Below are 25,897 nucleotides of genomic sequence, written 5' to 3' on the forward strand. Positions count from 1 at the left end.
AAAAGAAAGAAATCAATCTGTTCAATTTTAACTAGCTTTGAATACACAAAATAAGATTCCATTTCTGCAAACCTGTGATTATCCCTATCTATTTAGGTTTTGCCCTACATTTTTGCCTTCTCATTCAGGAACAACCAGTAACTTTAGGGTAAAATAACTCTTTTTCACTACCTTGGCAGAGCATATAGTCAGCAGGAATCTTTAAAGAAGAATCTGAGGAGTAAAACTTTTCAATGGGAAAGAGTCACCAAAGTAATAGACAAAAGGTAAATAAGATCCCCAAGATGGCTCAATCTCCACAGACGGCACAATCTCCCGATGGTCCACGATCACACAGAACAAGTACCAGAGAATCAAAGCTGAAACAAATGAGGTCTCATTAACAATAAGAATACTATTAGAAGTAAAGCCAGTTCTTTACCATGCTTCAATGTTCGGATGTCCCAAGCACTGAATCAGATTTCAGATTCAGGAATGTTTCCCTGCTTAATCAGTCATGAGTGGAGACAAAGTTTCAAAGTTCTACACCAAGTACTGTGTGAGATGGTGAGATGTGGTGCAGTTCAGTGATGAATCCTAGCACAGTTGTGGCACCAGAACTGTCAAAAAAAAAAAAAAAAAAAGAAAGAAAGAAAGAAAGAAAGAAAGAAAGAAAGAAAGAAAGAAAGAAAGAAAGAGAGGGAAAGGAAAGAAAGGGAAAGGAAAGGAAAGGAAAGGAAAGGAAAGAAAAGAAAAGAAAAGAAAAGAAAAGAAAAGAAAAGAAAAGAAAAGAAAAGAAAAGAAAAGAAAAGAAAGAAAAAAAGGTAATTAAATTAAGTAGGCAGGGTAATAGGGGAGAGAGATTAAAGTTAACTCCACTGAAAAGACAGAGGTTTTTCAATCACTGGGGTGAGCTAGTGGAAAAATACTAGAGAACATTGGTGGTGAAGTTGGTCAATGTGATTAGGCCATCTGTGTTTGCTAATTGGCACTTACCATGTTTCCCCAAAATAAGACCTAGCTGGATAGTCAGCTCTAATATGTCTTTTGGAACAAAAATTAATATAAGACCTGATTATTATATTATGTTACATTATATTATGTTATATTAAAGACCTGGTCCTATATTGTAGTAAAATAAGAGTCTTATATTAATTTTTGGTCCGAAAGCTGAATTAGAGCTGATTGTCCTGCTAGGTCTTATTTTAGGGGAAACACTGTACTGAAGTTAGACTCCCACCATCCAACAGAGACTAGACACAGTCTCCTTTGATGATTCTAATTCAAAGGTGTCTCCCAGGTCCTTGAAGACATCCCTGGATTGTAAAACAACTAAAATGTTGCAAACTATAGATATATTTAAGGTCTAGAAAGAGAATTTGCAATTACAAGTTTTCTATAGTGAATGCTCTAAGAAAAGGATGGTCCCAGACCTACAGTAAGATATGTGTCTAAAGTGTAGTCAGGCCAAGGGGAATGTTAAAGCCATCTCGGTCAGATTTGAATCACTGACAGCATGAAAATTAAGCATGTCATAAACTATTGTAAATTGAAGCAAATAGAATTCTTGAAGCTAAAAAAAAAATCACTCATACATTCTTTTTTAAAATTGTATCCATGGTTGCCTAAAATAATTATCAAATGAAAGATCAGTTTCAAATCATCAAGAATGCAGAAATGGATTCAGATTCTAGAGGGAAATCAATGTAACTGAAGGACACAAGATAAAGACATAGGAAAAGGAATTGGGTTTTAAACAAGGAAAAAGAAATATAAGAGCACCATTATTCAGGCTCACAATGAAAAAACAAACAGAAGCAAACAAACACAAACAGATAAAAGAGGTAATGCCAGAGGGGTTTACAAATTTGCCTGAGCTTGTAATGTTTTCCTCACAACCTAAACAAAAGGAAAAAGAACTGGTCCATTCCTATGAGGCAGGATAAAAAAAATATGGTGAAGTTTTAAATTTAAAAGAAAAAATATTACTGTAAAAGACACATTGCCATTAATGCCCATCAAAATACTCTGCCTCATTTTGAACACTTTTATCCCATCATGCTTGCCACTTTCTGAAGCAGTTCTGGAAGTCCTCTTTCGTGATTTTCTTTAGTCCTGCTGTCGCGGCTGCCTAGATGTCCTGAATTTATTCAAAATGTTCACCTTTCATGGTCATTTTGAATTTGAGGAAGAGCCAGAAGTCGCACTGTGCCAGATCTGGTGAATCAGCTCGATGAGGACACACTGTAATGTTTGTATTTGACAGAAATTGCCATACAGAGGGGATGTGTGACATGAAGCCTGCCATTGAGATCACAAAATATGGTGAATGCTGCTGCAGAGTGCCATCCAAAAGAAAGGCAGGGATCTTCATATGGGAAGTAGCGTGTCAAACCTTAGTAACAGTGTGTGACAAGTTTTAACTTGTTCAGTGCAGTCAGTTGGGTGTGAACTATGGCTGAGAGAAGTGTGTTTTAAAGTGTGCCATAAATTATCCTCCTTCATGATAATGCTCTGAGTCACACATCGCTTCTGGTACGGCAATTTCTAACAAATAAAAACATTATTGAATGTCCTCCTCCACCGTATTCAACAGATCTGGCATTGCAACTCCTGGCTCTTCTCCAAAGTCAAAATGACCATGAAAGGAGAATGCTTTGAATTGATTCAGGACATCGAGGTAGCCACAACTGCACAACTAAAGACATTCATGAATGAGGACTTCCAGAACTGTTTCAGAAAGTAGAAGAATGATGGGAGAAGTGTGTTCGAAGTGAGGGGAGTGTTTGAGGGGGATTAACGGCAATGTGTCTTTTACTGTAATATTTTCTTTATTTAAACATTCACCTTATAGTATTTAGGCTTCCCTGAGACTTAGGTAAGGCATGTGTACCAAACATTTTAAGTTGCTCCAATTCAAATTAAAAATTTATGAAAAATCTATCATGAATGGATAAACTTGGCATTCTCTCCAATTGGTTATATTTTTGTTTTTTAAAAACATTATATAATACAATTACCAAGTTTTTTACTAGGTTACATTTATAGACCAAACTATTTTATAATTTACTAAGTATTTTGCATTTAAAAATTCTTCATTTTTTGTATTAAGACACTGTGGATTTTATTTTCTAGAGAAAAACAGAATGCAAGTTATTGTTGACTCACAATACATACAATTGACAGGGCAACCATAACTAAAAATACTTGGTTCTAAAAGATCTCTCCCTATATATATATGTATTATACATTAGGTAAGCATTTTATAGTCAAATATTTGTGAAGGACTAGAAAATGTGATGGGACAAGGAAACCTGATAGAATGTGGCATGCTGAAGTTTATTTGAATCAAGTGGTGATAAATTATTTCTAGGCCATGATATTTTTTATATCAAGGGAAACTGTCATGTGATGTATAAATAATGAATGTGGCTCATCTTGCCTTTGATTTATTTTTGAAAATCTTCGTGAAATGCCCCAAAATACAACAAAGCAAAAAATACTTCAGAAACTGAAATAGCAAAACTGAAAATTTAGTCATTTGGTGTTTATTATGCTGCAAACATTATTATCCAATATTTCTAATTTTAATACTTTTAAATAAATATTTTCAAAATATTCTTTTTATGAGTATGCATTAATACCTGGAAATAATTGACAAACACATACATATAGAAATAACCACTGAAACATATTATACATAGGAGAAATGTGCAATTATTAATTAGATCAATATAAACGTTGGAGAGAGCCAGACTGAATACAGCAAACTGCAGGCTTTCATATTACAGTAGTTGATGTTATCGATGCAGCAATTCCAGATTTCTTTACCTCATAGCCTGAGAACAGAGAACATTCAGAGAATACATCCCTAAAGATTTTTTTCACCCCTGCTTGGAAATGTTGTGATATACACTGCCATGGATATTGGTCTACATTCTCTTTACTTTTGTTTGCTGTACCCATAAATAATTAATCCATTTTTCAATATCACTGATTCAAATTAATTTTTGATATAGGTATTTGTTTCAGTTGGAGATATCCCTAACTTACTAATTTGACATCTTTCTTATTTTTTTCCACAACAACAATGGAAATATAGATACAGTCTATGTAATTGACATCTGGGTGTATTAGAAACATAGAAAACAAAAATTAGCACGTGAATATTAGCATAGATCCATGATTTCTACGTTTTAAAGCTTTGTCTCTGATAGTTGCATTGGGGGTTAACTTTTGTAAAATTGTATCCCTACTGAATCTCCCCAGTTTGGCTGACTTTCATTGACTATCGCTGCATCCTGTGAGCTCTGGTTTTAAGTTCCATGGGTAATATCAAAGTTGGATGGATGCTGCTGAGGGCCCAGAGTTGTTTTGTGTTCTATGGCAACCAGGGCAGGATGCATGAGCCCTTTTTGAGTTATACTCCCTTAGATCACCAGAGTAGTACTCCCTGAACTGAGATATGCCTTCAAGAGATTTTATTGGGGGGGAAAAAAAAAACACTTTTTTTTTTTTTTTTTTTTAATTCTAGACCCCTCATTTGCTAGGTCACAGACATAGGTCTATCAGAGCTTGAACCATAGATAAATGTAAGTTGTAGTCAATCACTGCTCCCAAAATCATACTGCTAATCCTCCTATGAATTAAGCTGTTTATCTAATTGCTTTTAAATGCTTCCCTGATTTTGTCTTAGAACGTATTTTCCGCAGGTAAGCTAACCAGTTTTCTATGCAAACTGAGGCACTTCACTAGGTAACCAGAGAAATTACCAGCAAACACATCTCTATTTTTCCTTGTAGAACCAATTTAGACTCAAGCTGAACAGTGCTTTATTGAAATTTTGAGTATTTTACAGAGGTTAAATTCTGATTAAAATTGTCCATCTCATAATATTCAGAATCCTATGTTTAAAGCGTTTGGCTTTACTAACTAGCTTTCTTACTTAATTTTGTTCTGATTTCCTGATTGTAACTGTATCCAACCCTTGCCTTTTATTTCTCCCTTTAAGTGAATGGAGAAATATCCATATTTGTAATCTAAAATTATGAGCATATGTAAACTATATCTATGGAGGGTAGTAAAGAAAAGGAATTAGTTATAGGTAAAAGTGTTTTCCTTGCTGTGAGTGCTATACACATCTGAATTTTGCTGCTTCTTACATGACTTGAATTTGAGACTTACCTAGCAATACGTGGCAAAGGTGTGAAGGAATCCACTCACTGCAGCTCCAGAGATCTCTTAAACACTGTGCTACACTACCTTGTTCTTCCTTTCTGCTAACCTAGACATTTAAAGCTTTCCTGAAGTACTGACAAATGTTTCTTTGTTTTCTCTACACACCCCTGGATCCCACCTATAGGCAGAAGGGTGACTTATTTCATGAATATTGCCCACAACTGGATACATATTGGTTTCTTCTTGTCATAAGTGTGTTAGAGATCACAAGCATACTTGGTTAGCTCTTTGTCTCTGGGTTTCCTTTGCCAGACACAGATTATCTTTGGAAGACCTCACTCTCCTCACAGGTGGACCAAAGTGTTCAGACCGAGAGGTAGAAGTATCTTCAAGTTCAATTCATAAATCTAGTTATGTAGTATGTTATATAACTTTGCTGAGTTAGTCTCTAACTCAGACTCACTAAGAACACAGCTAGCATGTTGCTCACCAGTTCACATTTGTGCCTAGTATTTGATTCATTCAAAACTAAGTTTGACTGTGGTGTGATAAATTTCTACCATTATTCCATTATGCTAACACTTGTTGAAAGCTTGCTATGAATCTCTCAAGCATGTTTCATGTAACCTCAATATAGCAACACTATGATACAGGTATTAGCATTTCCATTTTACTCATGAGGAAACAGTTTCTGACAGTTTAAATATCCTGGAAAAGTTATTTATCATACGACATTGAGTCAATAATAAGGTTCTATTCAGAGCCTCACACTTTTATGTTCTATTTGAATCTAAATCATAAACAGCTGATGGCCTACCAGAAGCTCGGTGTGGTGTTTAACAAGCCCCCTCACCCCCCAAAAAATATTAGAAACTCGTATAAATTTGCCTTGCTGATTCTTGCCCTGACTTCATCCCTCACTTCAAGGGGGTAATGTTATGTGAATAAATCTGCAAAAACTAAATGTCCTTGGAAAGCATTGCTTTAGCTGGGGGAGAGTCGGATTAAATAAAGACAAGGTAGAAATAATCAATGAACTAGGATAACTTATTTCTATTTTTCTATTTTCTAGTTTGTTTCAATTATCGAAACAGTTTTTCCAGTGGTGGCTTTCCTTTAATAATAATAATAATAATAATAATAATAATAATACGTATTATAGTAATAAAACTGTCTTTATACCAATGTAGCAGAGAAGAAATATAGAGAGGGTATCATGCATATGGGTGTGCAAACACACGCACACACACACAAACAAAACCACACACACACAAACACGGTTTAAAATGATTTATAAAAAAAGTTTTTTGTGAAGTACTTTAATTTTTTATATTGTTTTGGGTTAATGGTACATTTTCACAAGGAAATATTCTGTCATTCAAAATTATATACTTCCAAGGATTCTGTGGTCATCTAATATATGCTATTCACAGATATTGTTTTTACGCAAGAAAATGTTTCTTAAAAAAAAACTTTACAGTAAAAATCTGAAAGCTTTTCCTCTAAGATAAGCAACAAGACAAGCATTCCTACTCTCACTACTTTTATTCAATATAGTATTTCTCCTAGTCAGAGAAATTACGCAGGAAAAGGAAATAAAAGGCATCGATATTGGAAAGGAAGAAGTAAAACTGTCACTATTTGCAGATGACATAGTATATATACAGAACTCTAAAGACTGCACACGCATGTACTCGCACACACACAAACTGTTAGAACTAATAAAAAAATTCAGTAATGTCGCAGGATGTAAAATCAATATACAAAAACCTGTGGCATTTCTATACACTAATAACAAACTACCAGAAAGAGAAATTAAGAAACAATTCCAGTTACAAATGCATCAAAAATAATAAAATACTCAAAAATAAATTCCACCAAGGAGATGAAAGACCTGATACTAAAAACAATAAGACATTGATGGGAAAAAAAAAGACACAAATAAATAGAATGATAAACCATGATTATGGATTGAAAGAATTAATATTAAAATGTTTATACTACCCAAAACAATGTACAAATTCAATGCAATCCCTATCAAAATTCCAATAGCATTTTTCACAGAAATGGAACAAATAATCCTAAAATTTTCATTGAACCACAGAAGATCTTCAATAGCCAAAGCAATTTGGGAAGGAAAAAAAATGAGCGAGCGAATGAATGAAAGAAAGACAAAGAAAGGTGGAGGCATCATGCTCCCTGATTTCAAATTATACTACCAATTTAGTAATCTAAGCAGTATGGTATTGGCATAAAAAGGCACATAGATCAATGAAATGAATAGAAAGTCCAGAAATTAACCTACTCATATATGCCCACTCAATGCAATTAATTAATGAAAAAGTATCCAATTATATGAGTCTCTTCAATTAATGATGTTGGAAAAACTGTACAGTCAAATGCAAGAGATTGAAAATGGACCATCTTCTTACACCATACACAAAAAATTAACTCAAAATGGATAACAGACTTGAATGTAATACCTGAAACCATAAAACTCCTAGAAGAAAACATAAGTGTTAAACTCCTTGACATAGGCCTCAGTAATGATTTTTTAATCTGACAAAAAACATCAAAGCAACAAAAGTGAATACAAACAAGTGTGACTAAAACTAAAAAGTTTCTGCACATATGGTTTCCATCAACAGAATAAAAGAATAACTTATTGAATGGTATGAGAAAATATTTGCAAATCATTTATCTGTAAGGGATTCATATTCAAAATATATAAATAACTCATACAACTCAATAGCAAAAAACAACAAATTCAATCCATTTAAAAAATGGGCAGACGATCTGAATATACATTTTTCCAAAGATGATATACAGATGGCCAAAAGGTAGATGAAAATGTGCTTGACATCACTAATCATCAGGGAAATAAATGCATATCAAACTATAATAAGATTTCACCTTACACCTGCTAGAATGGCTATTAACAAGAACATTAGAGAAAACAGTGTTGGTGAGGATGTGGAAAAAAGGGAACTCTTGTGCACAGTTAGTAGGGGAATGAATATTGGTGTAGCCACTATGGAAAACAATATGGAGTTTCCTCAAAAAAAAAACAAAAAAAACAAAAACAAAACAAAACTACCATATGGTCCAGCAATTCCACTTCAGGGTATTTGTCAAAACAAAAATTACAATTGCAACACAAACACAAAAAACACAAAAACACTAACTTGAAAAGATATATGCACTCCCATATTCACTGCAGCATTGTCTACAATAGCTAAGCTATATAAATAACTGAAGTGTTCATCAATGGATAAATGGATAAAGAAAACATATATACCAGGTCTGACAATTAAGATCACAATATTGTTGCAAAGATGTTGCTAACCTTTTTTGATATCAGAGGGATTACTCATGATGAATTTGTACCAACTGGGCAAACAGTTAACCAAGTTAACTATTGGGAAGCACTGAAAAGGCTGTGTGAAAAAGTTAGACGACCTGAACTTCTCGCCAAAAATTCATGGCTCTTGCATCACGACAATGCACCAGCTCACAAGGCACTGTCTGTGAAAGAGTTTGTAGCCAACAAACAAATAACTGTATTGGAAGAACCTCCCTACTCACCTGATCTGGCTCCCAATGACTTCTTTCTTTAACTGAAGATAAAGGAAATATTGAAAGGAAGAAATTTTTATGACATTCAGGACATCAAGGGTAATAGGACAGTGATAGCCATTACAGAAAAACACTTCCAAAATTGCTTTGAAGGGTGGACTAAGCATCGGCATCGGTGCATAGCTTCCCAAGGGGAGTACTTCGAAGGTGACTGTAGTGAGATTCAGCAATAAGGTATGTAGCACTTTTCTAGGATGAGTTCACAAACTTAATTGTCCAACCTCATGTATATATTTATATATACATATGTGTGTATATACATATGTACATTTGCACATATAATGGAATATTATTCAGCCATAAAAGAATGAACTTTTGACACTTGAAACAACATGATGGACCTACAGGATATTATGCTGAGTGAATTAAGTCAGATAGAGACATAAAAATACCATATGATCTCATTCATATGTGGAACATAAAAAACAAAACAAGAAGCTCATGGATACAGAGAACAGATTGGTGGTTGCCAGAAGTGGGGGTTAGCGGCTGGGAGCAGATGAAAGGGCTCAAAAGGTATAAACTTTCAGTGATAAATAAGTCATGGGGATATAATGTACAGCATAATGACTGCAGTGAATAATACTGTATTGCACATTTTAAAGTTGCTAAGAAAGTAGATCTTAAAATTTGTCATCATAAGAAAAAAATTGCAACTATGTAAGGTGACGTGTTAACTACTCTGATTATGGTGATCATTTTGAAATGTATACAAATACCTAATCATTACACTGTATACCTGGAACTTATATAACATTATATGTCAACTATACCCCAACTAAAAAAGAAATTTCACCAGAGAATTCCGTGATAATGAAATTTCAATGAGGAATTTTAACCTAGAGTCCAACTAAACTCCACTCTGCTGCAGCTCATGCTGTTTTTCAGAGATTCATATCACATATCCGAAAGTAAAATTCACTAACTTCTGTTGACAGAAAGGTATTGGTTTTTGAGACACATAAGTAAGAGTTGGACTCTGACTCCACAGTTGAGCATGGATGTGGCCCTGAACAATTTAAATAAAGTTTAAACTCTTTTCTCTTTCAATTAATATTGAGATAAAGATGCCTAGATATGTTTTGATTATTAATTGAAATAGACATAAAATACAGGTATATTTTAGCTGAAAAATGCCTTTCAAATATTGTTTATTTTTTTCCAGTTTGTAAAATAACTGGAATCCCATAATAAAAACACAAACTACAAAAAATGGGATGCTTGATATATACAATTAATGAACACACCCATTTGTCCAGAAAGGCTTAGGCTTATGCATATGGACATAGAATGCGCACTTTCCACATGACAGTAGGAATGACAGTTATGATCCTTGTTAACCCAACTTTGCCAACATTTCTTACATTGTCTCAAGTTAGTGTTTTAAGTACAGCTTAGAAGAATCAGTTCTATGTGAATCAATGCCATACTGACTGTCTAATAATTCCTAAATTTGAATTCTATCATTCTCAAAGCACTCCCTAGCTATGTATTATCTCAGTAATATAAGAAATCAGCTTTTAGAGCAGATCTGAGTACATTTCTACATTACAAAACCATTGTTATTCCTTTTTTATCCCCATTAGAATGCAGTGTTTAAGAATATGGGGCTTGGAATTCAACAGCATGGGCTTGTGTTATTATTTTGATAGCTTTCATCTCTTTAGTTTTAAAAAATTGAATTGATGCACTTCATCATGAAGACAGCGTGGTGATATTTACCTGGCCATGTAATTTGAGAACATCATAAAAATCCAATTCTTATCGAATGAATAAATGAATGTATTTTATGATTAACTGAGACAGCTGTTCTCAATGATTTTTCAGGCATAACTTCAAGCATAGTCATAAGATGATTGTGTAGGCATTTATGTAATGTGACAGAACTTTCCACCTCATAGTGATATATGAAGATGACAACAGTATCATAGGAAAAAAAAGTCTTTATGTCTATAACCTTTAATAATCTATTCAATGCATCCCTCCATGGTTCATTTTCAATATTAGTATTCTTTTAATATCACAGTAGTGCTAGTTCAATTATAAAAGCTCCTTAATATAGTAAATATGTTTTGTTTCTCTACATAGTGTAATATAGAGATATAAATAATTTTGGCATTAATACAAAACATTTATTGAGCCTCACTATAGACAATGCTTATATGTGACAGGTGCTTAACAGTGATGGATTTGATCCCACAGGAAGTTAATTAAGTTATTCAGGCTCTGGATTTTTATTTGGAAAGTTTCCCTAAAAGCTCTCTTGTAATAGCTAATTGCTCTTCTATTTTATATCACTTGACAGCTATGGCTGATGTTTATTCTGGTTTCCCACCACATGTATCACAATAATAATTCTTGTGACTTATAGCAAATATATCTTTATAATTACTAGTAGGATAAGACAATATTCTTATGAGGAGAGAAATCCACGTTTCTAGGAGAAATAAATTCAAGTTATTTCTACATTAATAGTTTGGGAAGTAGAGTAAGATGCCACAGATTCAGCTAACAATTTGGGGTTACAAGTAGATTTAAATTCTTCAATAGATCAAATGTAATACTAAAACATAAATACAACTTTTTCCCTAGCTAACAAGGAAGCTCACGGGGACCAGAATATTTCAGAGCTCAATTCTCTTTATATTCTGGACTTAACTTTGAATAAGACAAAGCCTCTTGTCCTGTTGTACAATGGTGGCAATTCACTTGGATGTTCCATAAATAGTGTAGAAAGGAGTAAAACAAATTTCTAGGCAAGTAGATACTTAGAGAAATAAGTAGAGTTCTTCAATTAGCACCTGTGCCAGCTGCAACACTAAATATTCATTTAGAACAGGCAAACAACTCCGTAAGTCAAGTACAGAATACTAATTTATGTACAGCTATTTCCCTGGTCTCCCCACCATTTAGGTAAAAGCAGTTGATCATTTTATATAATTTTTGTTTATAGTTAAAAGTGACATGACATGACGTGGGAACTTACTCTATATTGATCCAGTTAATATCACATTTTATTTCATTAACATATTTGTTAGTATTTCTATTGTGATTTATTGTGAATTCTAAAAAAAGAACTGATTCTTCCACATAATATGAACTTTTAGCATGCCTTATCATTATAGTTATTATTTTGCTGCAATACAAAAATTAAATTTCATTTTAGACAATTCTAACCATAGTTCTGAAGAGCTCTTTTTCTACAATGTTCTTTTAAATTTAAGGCAACAGTCTGTTCCAAAATAGTCAAACTATATTACACTCCTAAAATGAGCTTACATTACTCTTGATAACTTTTCAGTTATCCTCATTAACAATATGCTTCTTGAATCATGGAAGTAAGTGCTGGAACTCTACTGAAATGACTTTGTACAATGATTTTCATATGAAATGGCAATATTCAATATTAGGTATTGTTTATTAGGTTGGTGCAAAAGTAATTGCGGTTTTTGCTATTACTTTTAACTTTTTAAACTGCAATTACTTTTGCACCAACTTAATAGTATAGCCAGATATTATCTTTCCATTCACATTTACCTGAATTTCTTTATAGCTTCTAACCCAGAAATACATGGAATGATAATATGGTGTAGAAACATCCCTTCAATAGAAATGGACCTTTTTTCTTCTGTATCTATTTGTATTTCTCCCATGGTGACTTCATCCCATCTTCTGGAATTAAATATAAGAATTAACTCATGTGTGAGAGGAGATCCAAGATGGCAGAATAAATAAATGCTTTGCTTGCCTCATCCTGTGAACACATCAAAATTACAATTATGAAACAATCAACCTGGATGACCATCTGAAGTCCAGTTGAACAGAAGTTTTATAATTAAGGATATGAAGAGGAAGCAATGACGAGACTGGCAGGAGGGGTGGAGATGTGGAATGTGCAGCCCACATCTACAGGTGGTGGTTGAAAATAAAGAGAGATATCTTGGATACAGAGGTTCCCCATGAAGCAGCGAGGAATCCCCGTTCCCCACACCAGGCTCCCCAACCCAGAGTACTGGTGCTGGGAAAAGGAGCCCCCATAGCTTCTGGTTGTGAAAAAACAGTGGAGATTCTGACCATCAGGGTAGGACAGAAGGCTGGGGGAATCCCAGCCATCCTCTTAAAGGGCCTGCACAAGCACTCACCCTGAGATCCAGCAGAGGGACAGTGATTCTGGAGACATTGGAGCTACACGGGGAGAGACTGAGTTGTGTAATTGTGGGGTGAGGATTGGAGGGACACTTCCCTTATTTCCCTGTGTGGGACCCTCATTTGGTACAGCCAATAGGTGCTACCATGTTTCCTGTCTAGAGCCCACACCTACAGGAAAAATCTGAATCTGATTGGCCAGGTGAGCTCTGCTGCTCCATCCTGCTGACTCACTGAGACCCTGCCTCACCCAACATGAGTACTACCGGAGGCTTTATCAGCTGATGACCCTTACAGGAGCTGGTAAGTGGCAGCAGTGCTCTGAGTGTCCTGGTGTTTTGTGGAGCTCCCCCAGACCCTGTACTGGTGTCTTTTATCCTCAGTTCATAGTATGGCCTCACCCACCTGCCTCCAGGTACAGCACAGGCATCTACCAACTGTGGCTCGCTTAGTAGCTCCTATCCGGTACTCCCCAGCCAGTCACAGGCAGTGGCTGACCGGGGCTTGCACCAGAGCCCCACCCAACAGGCTCTGGAACCAACATAATTGGAGGCTGGCTTCACACCACAGCAGAGCAATTAGCCTTATGAGTGGCACACACAAAGGGCAATCTCAACAGGCACCAGAGCCTGCTGGCATGAATCCTACTCTGTTGGGTAAACCCCCTGGGCAGCAACCCATCAATTGTGGACATGGCCAAACCCCACAGCCAATCAGCCTGAGGGTCAATCCCACTCACTGATATGCCAACAGTAATCAAGTAATCAAGTATGCCAACAGTAAACAGGAGAATACACACACACTACATAAGGGACACTCCTGGAGTACTCAACTCAGGTGAACAGAGAGACTGCCAGGGCCCCACAGGGCACCTACTATATAAGGGCACCTGGCAAGACTGGGAGACATAGCAGCAGCCCTATATAATACATAGAAACAAATGCAGAGAGGCAGCCAAAATGAAGAAACAAAGAAATACATCCCAAATGAAAGAACAGGAGAAAACTCCAGAAAAAGAACTAAACAAAATGGAGGCAAACAATCTACCAGATATGGAGTTCAACACAATGGTTATAAAGTATGGTCAAGGAATTTCAACTTTCTCAGTGTGGCATACCCTGACCTCCCCGTTTCATAATGGCACATTCCCATATCTCTCTCCTCCATATACCTTCCTTCTTAATTAGTTACACACATCTGATCTTTACCCAGCTCTTTTCATAGCACTTATCACTCTCTAATATTCCATATTATATATGTTTTTTTTTATTGTCTTTTGTCTATCTCCACTAAAATTGAAGTTATGTAAGTACAGCAACATAATGTTAGATATGACCTCATTTTGTTCTGATATATCCAAATATCTAGTCAAGTGCTTGGCAGTTTGCAGGTGTATAGTGAATATTTATTGAATGAATGGATTACTAGTTGATCTCAAATTATGCAGCCTGAGTTTATTCTGTAGGTAAATATTATACTGAAAATTTGTTAGTTACATTAAGTTACTATTTTAACGTTCCTAATTTGTGCAAAAATTAAGAATGCATTAAATACCGTGAAAATTCAAATCTTGTGTTCATCTTGTTACTTCATTCATATTGAGCTGTTTTTTTCTTTTTCTTTTTTTAATTCCCTTCTGCAAAAACAAATAGTTATCTCATATATTCATTGCAGTCATAGTTGAAGTTTATGCATGCCAGGGTCTTTCTTGAGAGGGTTTCTCCTCTATATTCAAGCCTTGTTGTATATTACCTCATATGTTACTTCTCTTTGATTGCTCCATGAATATTTATCTCTGCATGAATATTTTTGCTTTAATTCTATTTTAATTCCTTATATAATATGAAAGAATCACTCATCTTTCTAAGTTTACCTATCTTACATAGGCATGCTAATTTATGATTCAGCATAAATAATAATCAGTTTATAAATGTAAATGTCTTATTTTAATAAATTATTCTAGATTATAAGTGAGGAAACATCTGGTTAGAACTCAGTTGAATCTTTTTAAATTTTTAGCATCAAATTCTCCAAGTTATGGGTGTGATTCCCTGAGTCATTCTGTGTTAAAAATATTCCCCTGAGTACTGTTATGGAAGACAAAGTACTGGTGTCAGTGGTATCCTTACAGAATGTCATTATTAGCAACAGCTATGACACAATGAAAATGTAGCTGGCAGTAAACTATGAACCATATCAATTACATTTGAAAGTAAAATATTTCCAGTAATGAAATATATTACTTCGCAGTGGAAGTTATTGAAATCTTTGGAAGAAGATTTTTTCCCTACCCTGATACACTTCAGGAATTTTTGTATTCCTGCTAGCTTATTTGTTTCATGCTTTAAATATATTGTTCCCCCCAAATGATGGCGGTGCTGACATTTCTCTCTTCTATCCTTTAAGAATATCTCAGGTAATGGATACGAGGTTCCTAACTAATATTTCACAATAACATTTCTTTCGTGGACGAGTATCTGTCAGATAAGACTCTAATCAGACATTCAAATAGATATGTGTTCCAAGTGGTAACCAATATCTTCAGGTGGTACAACTTCTACACAAGTAATTTTCATCTTAATCATCTAAAGTTAAGTTTCAAATCTTCTTGAAATAAAAGGTAGATTATGTAAACAAAAATACATTCTTACCCCTCTATAAGATTTCTGTAACAAGAATCCAATGTGACAGTATGTCACAAAACTTAGTACTTTTTAGCTATAGTAATCTTGAACCAGCTTCATGCTGATTAAGACCATACTTTGCAAGCAGAACTTTTGATATTAGGTTTCATACAATCATTCATTGGTTATACTTTTAAGCTTAATGGGTAGATATCCATGAACCTAATTAACATTCTAATGTATTTTACATTAATATCTGTGTATTAAAGTGGGAAGAAATTAAATATAATTAGGCCTGGTTTTAGGCAAAATTATGATACAGCTACCATGTTTTGGACAATGCAGTGATTTTCTGTGGCTTTCAATTTTTCTCCAAATGTACCCAGTTTTGTGACTCAAACCTTTACCCAAGGTATTCTTGCCTCATAATCGTATGTAATGAATACAATTGTTGAAATAAATAAGCTCTTACGTTTATCTGTACATATGAACAAGCTTTGTCCATCACTTTCTCTACATCTTCTGTACCAATAAATTAAAACTCCCTCACAACAAATCACCTGATATAAATCAGTACAATATGCAAAATAAGACTGATATAAAATATGGTTAATATATGTAAAAGATCAATTTTTAAGTAATTAAATTTTCTTTCTTATTAAACTAGAGTAATATAATAAGTGACTGTAAGGTTACAATTACTAGTACTATAGGATTTGGCCAGAACACATACATTTGAAATGTTACACTTCTGACACCATGTTTCCACGAAAATAAGACAGGTTTTCATATTAATTTTTGCCTCAAAAGACGCATTAGAGCTTATATTCAGGGGATATCATCCTAAAAAATCACACTAGGGCTTATTTTCCGGTTAGGTCTTATTTTCTGGGAAACAAGGTAGCTCCATGAGGGAAAAATATACAGACAGTAAAGCAAGAAAAAAAAAAAAAAAAGAACAGGTTCAGCATTTTAGCCCTGTTGGAAGTGCTCCATGTTATCCAATGTAAACTTTCTTGATGCAGGGTAGAAGAGGTAAGGAAAGGTCTTTTACTTTACGTTTTTTTTGTGTGTGTGGTTTTTTTTTTTTTAATTAAAATTTATTGGGGTGACAGTGGTCAGTAAAATTCCATAGGTTTCAAGTGCACAATTCTGTAATACGTCATCTATATATCACATTGTGTGTTCACCACCCAGAGTCAGTTCCCCTTCCATCAACATATATTTGATGCTGTTTACCCTCATCTACCACTCCCATCCCGCCTTACCCTCTGGTAACCATTAAACTATTGTCTGTGTCTATAAGTTGTGTTTCTTGTTTGACTTGTTCCTTTGTTGCTTTTAGTTTTATATCCCAATATCAGTGAAATCATATGGTTCTCGACATTTTCTGTCTGACTTATTTTGCTTAGCATAATAATTTCAAGATCCATCCATGTTGTCACAAGTAGCACTATTTCATCTTTTCTTATGAGGTCAGACAATCAAGTTTGTGAACTCATCACAGAAAAATTGATACATAACTCATTGTAGAATATCACTACAGTCACTTTAGAGGTACTCCCCTTGGGAAGCTATGCACCAATATCAGTGCCTAGTCCACCCTTCAAAGCAATTTTGGAACTCTTTTTCTGGAATGGCCATCAGAGCTGTCATTGTATTACCCTTGATGTCCTGAATGTCTAAAAAATACCTTCCTTTCAACATTTCCTTTGTCTTTAGGTAAAGAGAGAGGCATAGGGGGCCAGATCAAGTGAGTAGAGGGGGTGTTCCAATACAGTTATTTGTTTACTGGCTAAAATCTCCCTCATAGACAGTGTCATGTGAGCTGGTGCATTTTTGTGGTGTAAGAGCCATGAATTGTTGGTGGAAAATTTAGGTGGTCTAACTTTTTCACACAGCCTTTTCAGCACTTCCAAATAGTAAACTTGTTTAACTGTTTGTCCAGTTATTACAAATTCGTAATGAATAAACCTTCTGATATCAAAAAAAGTTTAGCAACATTGTTGCAATAAGTTTGCAAACTTAATTGTCATACCTTCTATGTCAGGGTAATATTCTATTGTGTGTGCGTGTGTGTGTGTGTGTGTGTGTGTGTGTGTGTGTATCACATGTTCTTTATCCAATCATCTATCAAAGGACAATTTCCTTGTTTTCATGTCTTGGCCACTATAAAAAAAGTTGCAATGAGCATCAGAGCACATACATCTTCATGGAGCGTGAGGTACAAAAGAATGAAACTAGACTGCTGTCTATCACCATGTACCCAACTTAACTCAAATGGATCAAAGACTTAAACATAATACCTGAAACAATAAATTGCATAGAAGAAAACATAGGTACTAAACTTATGGGCCTTAGGTTCAAAGAGGATTTTATAAATTTGACCTCAAAGGCAAGGGAAATAAAAACTAAAATAAATGATTGGGAATATATCAAGTTAAATAGCTTCTGCACAGCAAAAGAAACCATCAACGAAATAAAGTGGCATCCAATTGAATGGGAGAAGCTATTTGCAAACAATGCCTCTGATAAGGGGCTAATGTCCAAAATGTATAAGGAACTTATACAACTCACAACAGAAAGACAATCCAATTAAAAAATGGGCAGAGGACCTGAAGAGACATTTCTCTAAAGAGGACATACAAATGGCCAATAGACATATGAAAAAATGCTCAACATCACTAATCATCAGAGAAATGTAAATAAAAACCAAAATGAGATATCATCTCACCCAGTTAGAATGGCTATCATCAACAAGACTAAGTAACAAGTGTTGGAGAGGCTGTGGAGAAAAAGGAACCCTCATAGACTGTTGGTGGGAATGCAGATTGCTATGGAAGGCTGTGTGGAGGTTCCTCAAACAATTAACAATAGAATTACCATATGTCCCAACAATCCCTCTCCTGGATATTTACCCAAAAAATCTGAAAACTTTTATTCAGAAAAACATATGTGCCCCAATGTTCATTGCAGCTTTGTTTAGGGCGACCAAGATGTGGAAACACCAAAGTGTCCTTCGACAGATGAATGGATAAAGAAGTTGTGGTATATATACACGATGGAATAGTATTCTACCATAAGAAGAGATGAAATAATAGCAATTGCAATAACATGGATGGATGGATCTTGAGATTACAATGGTAAGCAAAATAAGTCAGACAGAGAAAGTAGAGAACCATATTATTTGTCATATGTGGTATATAAACTGAAAACAACAAAAGAACAAGATAAACAAATGAAGAAACAAAATCTCATAGACATAGACTAGAGTTCAATGGTTACCAGAGGGTAAGGGGAGAGGGGGGTTGGAGAGGATGATAAATGGGACAGAATATATATACAGGGATTGAAGGAGAACTGACTCTGGGTGGTGAACACACAATGTGAGATGTAGATGATGTATTACAGAATTGTACACCTGAAATCTATGTAACTTTACTAACAATTGTCACCCCAATAAACTTTAATTTAAAAACAGAATGTGTGCAATATGAGTATATTGTTTCTAGAAATATATACTATTACACAACTTCTTATATGAAAGTTAATATTGCTTATTCCTTTTTCCATTTTCATTAATTCAATAGAAAAAAAGGCAGTTCATTATTTTAATTATCATTTGCCTGAATACTAATGTACATGACCATGTGGAACAATATTTTGTCCCTCTCAGTTTGTAGTTTCTCTTCAAGTGTTCAAGTTGCAATAGCTCGATCCACTATTTTACTCTGACTCCTTAGCTTCATTCTTATTCTTACTCCTGGTAGCTTCTCACTATTGCACAGTAGTTTAGAAATGTTTTCTGCAGAAAAAAAAAAAAAAAAGTTCTGCAAAGAAAAATCCATGCCTTGAAGGTAAAAAATAAATAAATTCAGAGACACAGTGTGGCTAAAGGGACTCAAGGATAAGCAATCCTACCTCTAGCCTGCCCACCTAGTGAAATCAAATGGGTTCAGCTAAACATTTTTTAATTGTTCACATGCAAAAATATACACTTGCTTAGATTCCCCATGGTTTTTCTAACCTTAAGTCATTTCTCACCTTTTGTCTCCTAAACCCTAGCTATAAACATCAAATAGCAATTTTCCCATAGACAAGAGCAGAGAAGTAAGTCAGCAAACTTGTTGCAATGATGCTGGTAACCTCTTTTGCTATCAGAGCGATTATTCATTATGAATTTGTAACAACTGGACAAACAGTTAACCAAGTTTACTACTTGGAAGTACTGAAAAGACTGTGTGAAAAACTTAGATGACCTAAACTTTCCACCAAAAATTCATGGCTTTTACATCACAGCAATGCACCATCTCACACAACACTGTCGGTGAAGGAGTTTTTAGCCAGTAAACAAATAACTGGATCGGAACACCCACCCTACTCACCCGATCCGGCCCCCACTGACATCTGTCTTTACCTGAAGATAAAATAAATATTGAAAGGAAGGCATTTTGATGACATTCAGGACATCAAGGGTAATATGATGCCAGCTCTGGTGGCCATTCCAGAAAAAGAGTTCCAAAATTGCTTTGAAGGGTGGACTAGGTGCTGGCATCTGTTCATAGCTTAGCAAGGGGAGAACTTTGAAGATGACTGTAGTGATATTTAGAAATAAGTTTGTAGCACTTTTTCTAGGATTAGTTTGCAAACTTCGTTGTCCAACCTTGCATTTCATAATTATAATTTCTTGCCTTTTCCCAGCCATTTACTTCTATGGAGAATGCACTCTTCCCACAGGGTCCACTTCAACTCCAAAACCCCTATCAGTTGTTCCAACTTTAATGCAGTATGCCTTGCTTTCAACACCCTTCCAACTGGTGTCAGACAACTGTACCCTGTTTTCATGGTAGAAGACAGCATTCACAGCATACCTTTATCAGTGTAACTCACTTTTTGGCTCTTATATCAAATTTCTTGAGAATGCAAATTATACCATATTTATTATGCTAGTTTTTATCATTCAGTAGATGATCAAAAATGATTCTTAAATAAATGAAAACAGGAAAGGTCTTTACCTTTCTTTCCTTCTAATATCTTCCTAGAATCCCTAACATCATTTAAACTATTCATCTCTCACATCAGTGCCTGATTATCTTCAGAGCAAACTTGAATCAATACTTGGTGCTGAAAAGCATTCAATATTTCCCTGTTGCCTACCAAACTAAATCAAAATGTCATATCTTGATTTAAAAATCTTCTATAGTACAGTCCCCGTCTGATAGTTTAGCTTGATGTGCAGGTGGTGTGCTTGCAAAATCTGCAAACTGTGTAGCATGGCTTACCACTATTCCCCCAATATCTGCCAGTAGTTATTGTGTTCTGGAGGACTTGCATTGTTATTTATAATGTTTATCTGCATTAATTGCCATCTGTGGTCTCTCCCAATTGGGGTGGGAGCTAGTACAACTCTATTTGAACTCTTACATGACTTTGTAATTCTGTTATAGCACTAATTATAGGCCATCTTTTAAAATAATTGTTTTGTTGTTAATATGCACTTGAAGAGTCTTTTCGTCTGTCTTGTACAATGTCATGTTTATATTTCAGTCACAGTAATACCATAATTCAAATCCAGGCTATAATGTTTGTTAGCTGTGTGAGTTGAAAACTCCTTTTTTTTTAAAGTTTACCGGGGTGACAAAGGTTAGTAAAGTTACAAAGCTTTCAAGTGCGTAATTCTGTAATACATCATCTGTGACATTGTGTGTTCACCACCCAGAGTCAGTTCTCCTTCCATCACCATATATTTGACCCTGTTTACCCTCACCTACCACCCCCTCCTCACTTACCCTCTAGTAAACACTAAACTATTGTGTGTGTTTATGAGTTTTGGTTTCTTTGTCTTGTTTCTTTATTGCTTTCAGTTTTATATCACGCATAAAAGTATGAATTTATACATTTTTGACTTAATGTTGGGGTCTCAGCATTTAACATAATACTTGATATAATATAGATTCACTAACTGTTACATACATACACATAAACATACACATGAAGTTCTGGACATGATCATATGCTCTTTAATGAAGAGCTTTTATTCAATTCAGTACAGTATTTTAAATATAGTAGGTAATCCATACAAGTTTATGGAACTGAGTTAACAAATACTTGCCTAGGTATGAGAGTGTACCCCCAACTTATTACTGGAGAACTTTAATATCTATTCTTGACTCACTCTCTGAATAAGTACTCTTCTATTATTGTACTCGACTCTCTGAATCTTTCATTACTGAACCTCACAGATGTTATCCACATTTGGTTATCATTTGTAATTCAAGAAGGTGAAATTTCTTTTTTGTTACCTTATATTCCTATGCTGATCAAAAATTAATATTGAATAGTTTATATCATTTCTGTATTATTTCAATACATTAAAAACTACTTTAAAATATAAGATGAATCCGAAATATTCCCAGGAAACAAAGAAGTGAGTGAAAATAAAATGGGAAAAGATCAAAAAACAAAATAAAAAAGCCAACCTGAAAAAGTATTCCATGGCCAAAATTTGAGCCATTTTTTTTCAAGTGATAGTATTAGATTAGAAAACATAAAATAAACATCAACGAGTACCTGTGGATATGAATATATAATTCAACTGGTAAATTTGAAGGAGAAAAAAATAGCTTTTTATTAAGTCAAAATTACAACTAATATATATAGAAGAAATTAAGGATATCTCAAATCACCATTAGGCAAATACCACAGTAATAATTTTTCTAGGAAGAGTCAACTAAGGGATGTTAAAAGTCAGTGGGCCTAGAAATCTAATGTGCAGCATTATACAATGACAATAGATAAAAATAATGTACTGAATGCTATAAATTTTCTGAGAGAATAAAATTCAGGTGTTCTCATCGCACACACAAAAATGTTATCTATGTAAGCAGAATATATGTTAGTTAAATTGATGATAATAGTTATTTCACTATGTACACCAAACAATTATGTTGTGTACCTTAAACATACACAATTTTACTTTAATATTACAACAAAAAACTAAATTAAGAAAAATAAAATCAAGTGGCGAAATATGAGTAGAAAGAGGATATTAATATAATCTCAATATTTGTACCAAGAGATTTATCAATTAAAAAAAAACACAAACAAACAAACCAAAAAAAATTAATATTACAATAGAGAAACCTGGCAGACTTCAGCTTAATGAAGTTGCTGAGGATAACCCGACAAATAATAAGATATATTGACATCCTGAATACCCACTATGATGTATGAGAATGATACAATTTCATGGTTTTAATGTCCCAAATGCAAAACATTAATCTTATGGAAACAAACAAACAAATAAACAAAGGCACATCAGGCAAACTCATATTGAAAGACATTCTACAAAATAATTGTCCAGTAGTCATAAAAAGTATCAAGGATAATCATGAATCACAAGGGAAGAATAAAGAACATGTCACAAGTTACAGGAGACTAATAAGAAATAAACAATTAAGCTGACTTCTAGTCAAGATGGAAGAGTATGTAAACGCTGTGCTCATCTCCTCTCAGGATAATATCAATTAGAACTAAACCACAGGACAACAATTATTGAGAATTGCCTGAAGTCTAGCTGAACCAAAGCCCTACAACTATGGACATACACAAAAAGTCACGTCGAGACTGGTAGTAGGGGAAGAGACATTAAACAAGCTGGTTCTACACCTGCATATGACCATTAAAAATCAGGAGGGATACTGTGGCTGCGGAGGTGCCCCGCTGAGGAGGCAGAAGTCCCAGCCCTTCTACAGCTCAGGGTTTCACTGCTGGAGAGAGATGTCCGCATAACTTCTGGTGGTGAAAACCAGCACGGATTGTGGCTGATGGAGACAGAGGGAGGAGGTAGTCCCGGGTGCTCTTAAAAGGACTGCGCACAGACTTACACACTGACAAATTCACTTGCTCTGAGCTCCAGTGCTGGGACAGCAGCTTGAAAGGTGTCAGGGACACAGTGAGACAAACTGAATTGTTTACCTTCAGAATGAGGGCTAAAGGGACAGTTTTCTCCTGGACAGAGGAGCTGGTGGAAGCCATTGTTTCTTTGTTGAGTCCTCCCCCTCCCTGTGCGCAGATGCAGGCAGATGCCATATCTGAGTCTCCATCTAACTGGCTATCACCTTTCATCTGCATTGCCCTTGTGAGTCCCTGAGACCACCCCACCTTCCCACAACTTTTGGGTATATCCAAGCATCTTCCAGTGGCTTTTCTATACAAATGGCCTGCCAAGACTCAAGACTCACGCTATAGACTTTACTAAAATCTCTCAAAGGTTCGCAAAACCGAAACAAGCAACATCTGGCTTTGTCATGTCCCATATCTCTGGCTGAGCAACCCTAAAACCAGCACTAGTGACAGCCAGACGTGGTTCATGGCTTGGCCTCTAAAGGCACTTCAAAGCACAGTGCAGGCAGCAGTCATCTCCGGATTGCTCTGTGGCTTATGCCAGGTGGCCCTGGGCAGGGCACAGATTGTAGCTGAACTTGGCTTGCCACAGGTTCCCTCTCAGGAGGCCCCAGGGCTGTCAGGCCCAGTGGCTAGCCTTGAACTAAGTCAGAGCATCATGTGCCACCTCCAAGGATGACACACCCAAAGGGCAGAATGGGCAAGCATGAGAGGCCCGCTAGAGCAATCCCTGCTCTGTAGGGTCAGGGCCTGCACAACAGCTCCTCCACTGCAGTTACAGCCAGTCCTCACAACCAATCAGCCTGAGTGTCAATCCCTCCAACTGATGCACAAACAGTGATCAAGTCTCAGCTACAAAAGGAGCACACACAACCCATACAAGGGACATGCCCTGTGTGATCAAGGAGACTGCACTACTGGATCCCACAGATGCTCTGACATAAGACCACTTTACTAAGACTGGGAGGCATAGCAGCCTTACATAGAAATAAACACAAGGAGGCAGCCAAAACGGGAAGACAAAGAACCATGTCCCAAGGAAAAGAATACAATGAAGCTCCAGAAACAGGACTAAACAAAATGGAAACAAGCAATCTACCAGATGCAGAGTTCCAAACACTGGTTAAAAGGATGCCAATGATCTCAGGGAGAATTTCAATGAAGAGATAGAAAAAAATAAAAAGGGAAACAGAAAACATAAAAAAGAACCAGTCAAAAATAAAGATCACAATAACTGAAATGAAAATACATTAAAGGAAATGAAGTGTTGATCATATGAAGCAGAAGATCGAATCAGTGGTTTAGAAGATAACAATAGTAAAAATAATTTAAAAAAAAAGAGTTTAAGGGACATCTGGGACAACATAAAGTGTACCAACGTTCACGTCACAGGAGTCCCAGAAGGAAAAGATAGAGACCAAAGGAACTGAAAACCTATTTGAAGAATTAATGACTGAAAACCTTCCTAACCTGGTGAAGGAAATAGATATACAACCCTAGAAAACACAGTGTGTCCCAAACAAGATAAATCCAAAGAGGTCCACACCAAGATACATTGTAATTAAAATGCCAAAGCTTAAAAACAAAGAGAGTATCTTAAAAGCAGCAGGAAAAAAGCAATTAGTTTTGCACAAGGAAGCTTCCATAAGACTATCAGCTGATTTCTCAACAGGAACTGTGCAGGCCAGAAGGAATTGGCATGCAATATTCCAAGTGTAGAAAAACAAGGACCTACGCCCAAGATTACTCTGCTTAGCAGAGCTATCATTTAGAATTGAAGGACACATAAAGAGCTTCCCAGACAAGGAAAAGCTAAAGAAGTTCATCACCACCAAACCAGTATTACAAGGAACATTAGAGGGACTTCTTTAAAAGAAAAAAATAAATTAAAACATTGAATAATAAAATGTCAATAACTACACATCTATCAACAATTAATCTAAATGAAAATGGATTAAATGCTCCAATCAAAAGTTAAGGTGACTGAATGAATAAGAAAACAAGACCCTTCCTATGCTGCCCATCAAAAGACTCACTTCAGTACAAAAGAGACACACCAACAGAAAGTAAAAGGATGGAAAAAAGATATTTCATGCATAAAAATGGAAAACAAAACAAAACAAAAACCAAATAAAACAAACCTGTGGTAGCAATAGGTATACCAGACAAAACAGACTTTAAAACAAAGGCTATAATATGTGACAAATAATAACCCAGTTTGAAGTAATTATCGCACTTCGAGGTAATTATCCGAAAAGACCCATAATGCTACTTCTAGAAAATGTGTGCATACGTATGTTCATTACATCATTGTTTACAATGACCAAGATGTGAAGGCAGTGTGAGTACTTGTCAATGGATGAGTGGATAAAGAGTAGGTTGTAAATATATGAGGTCTGACAATTAAGTTTGCAAACTTATTGCAATGA

The sequence above is a fragment of the Rhinolophus sinicus genome, linkage group LG04 (assembly GCF_036562045.2).
Source record: "Rhinolophus sinicus isolate RSC01 linkage group LG04, ASM3656204v1, whole genome shotgun sequence".
NCBI classification, from domain to species: domain Eukaryota; kingdom Metazoa; phylum Chordata; class Mammalia; order Chiroptera; family Rhinolophidae; genus Rhinolophus; species Rhinolophus sinicus.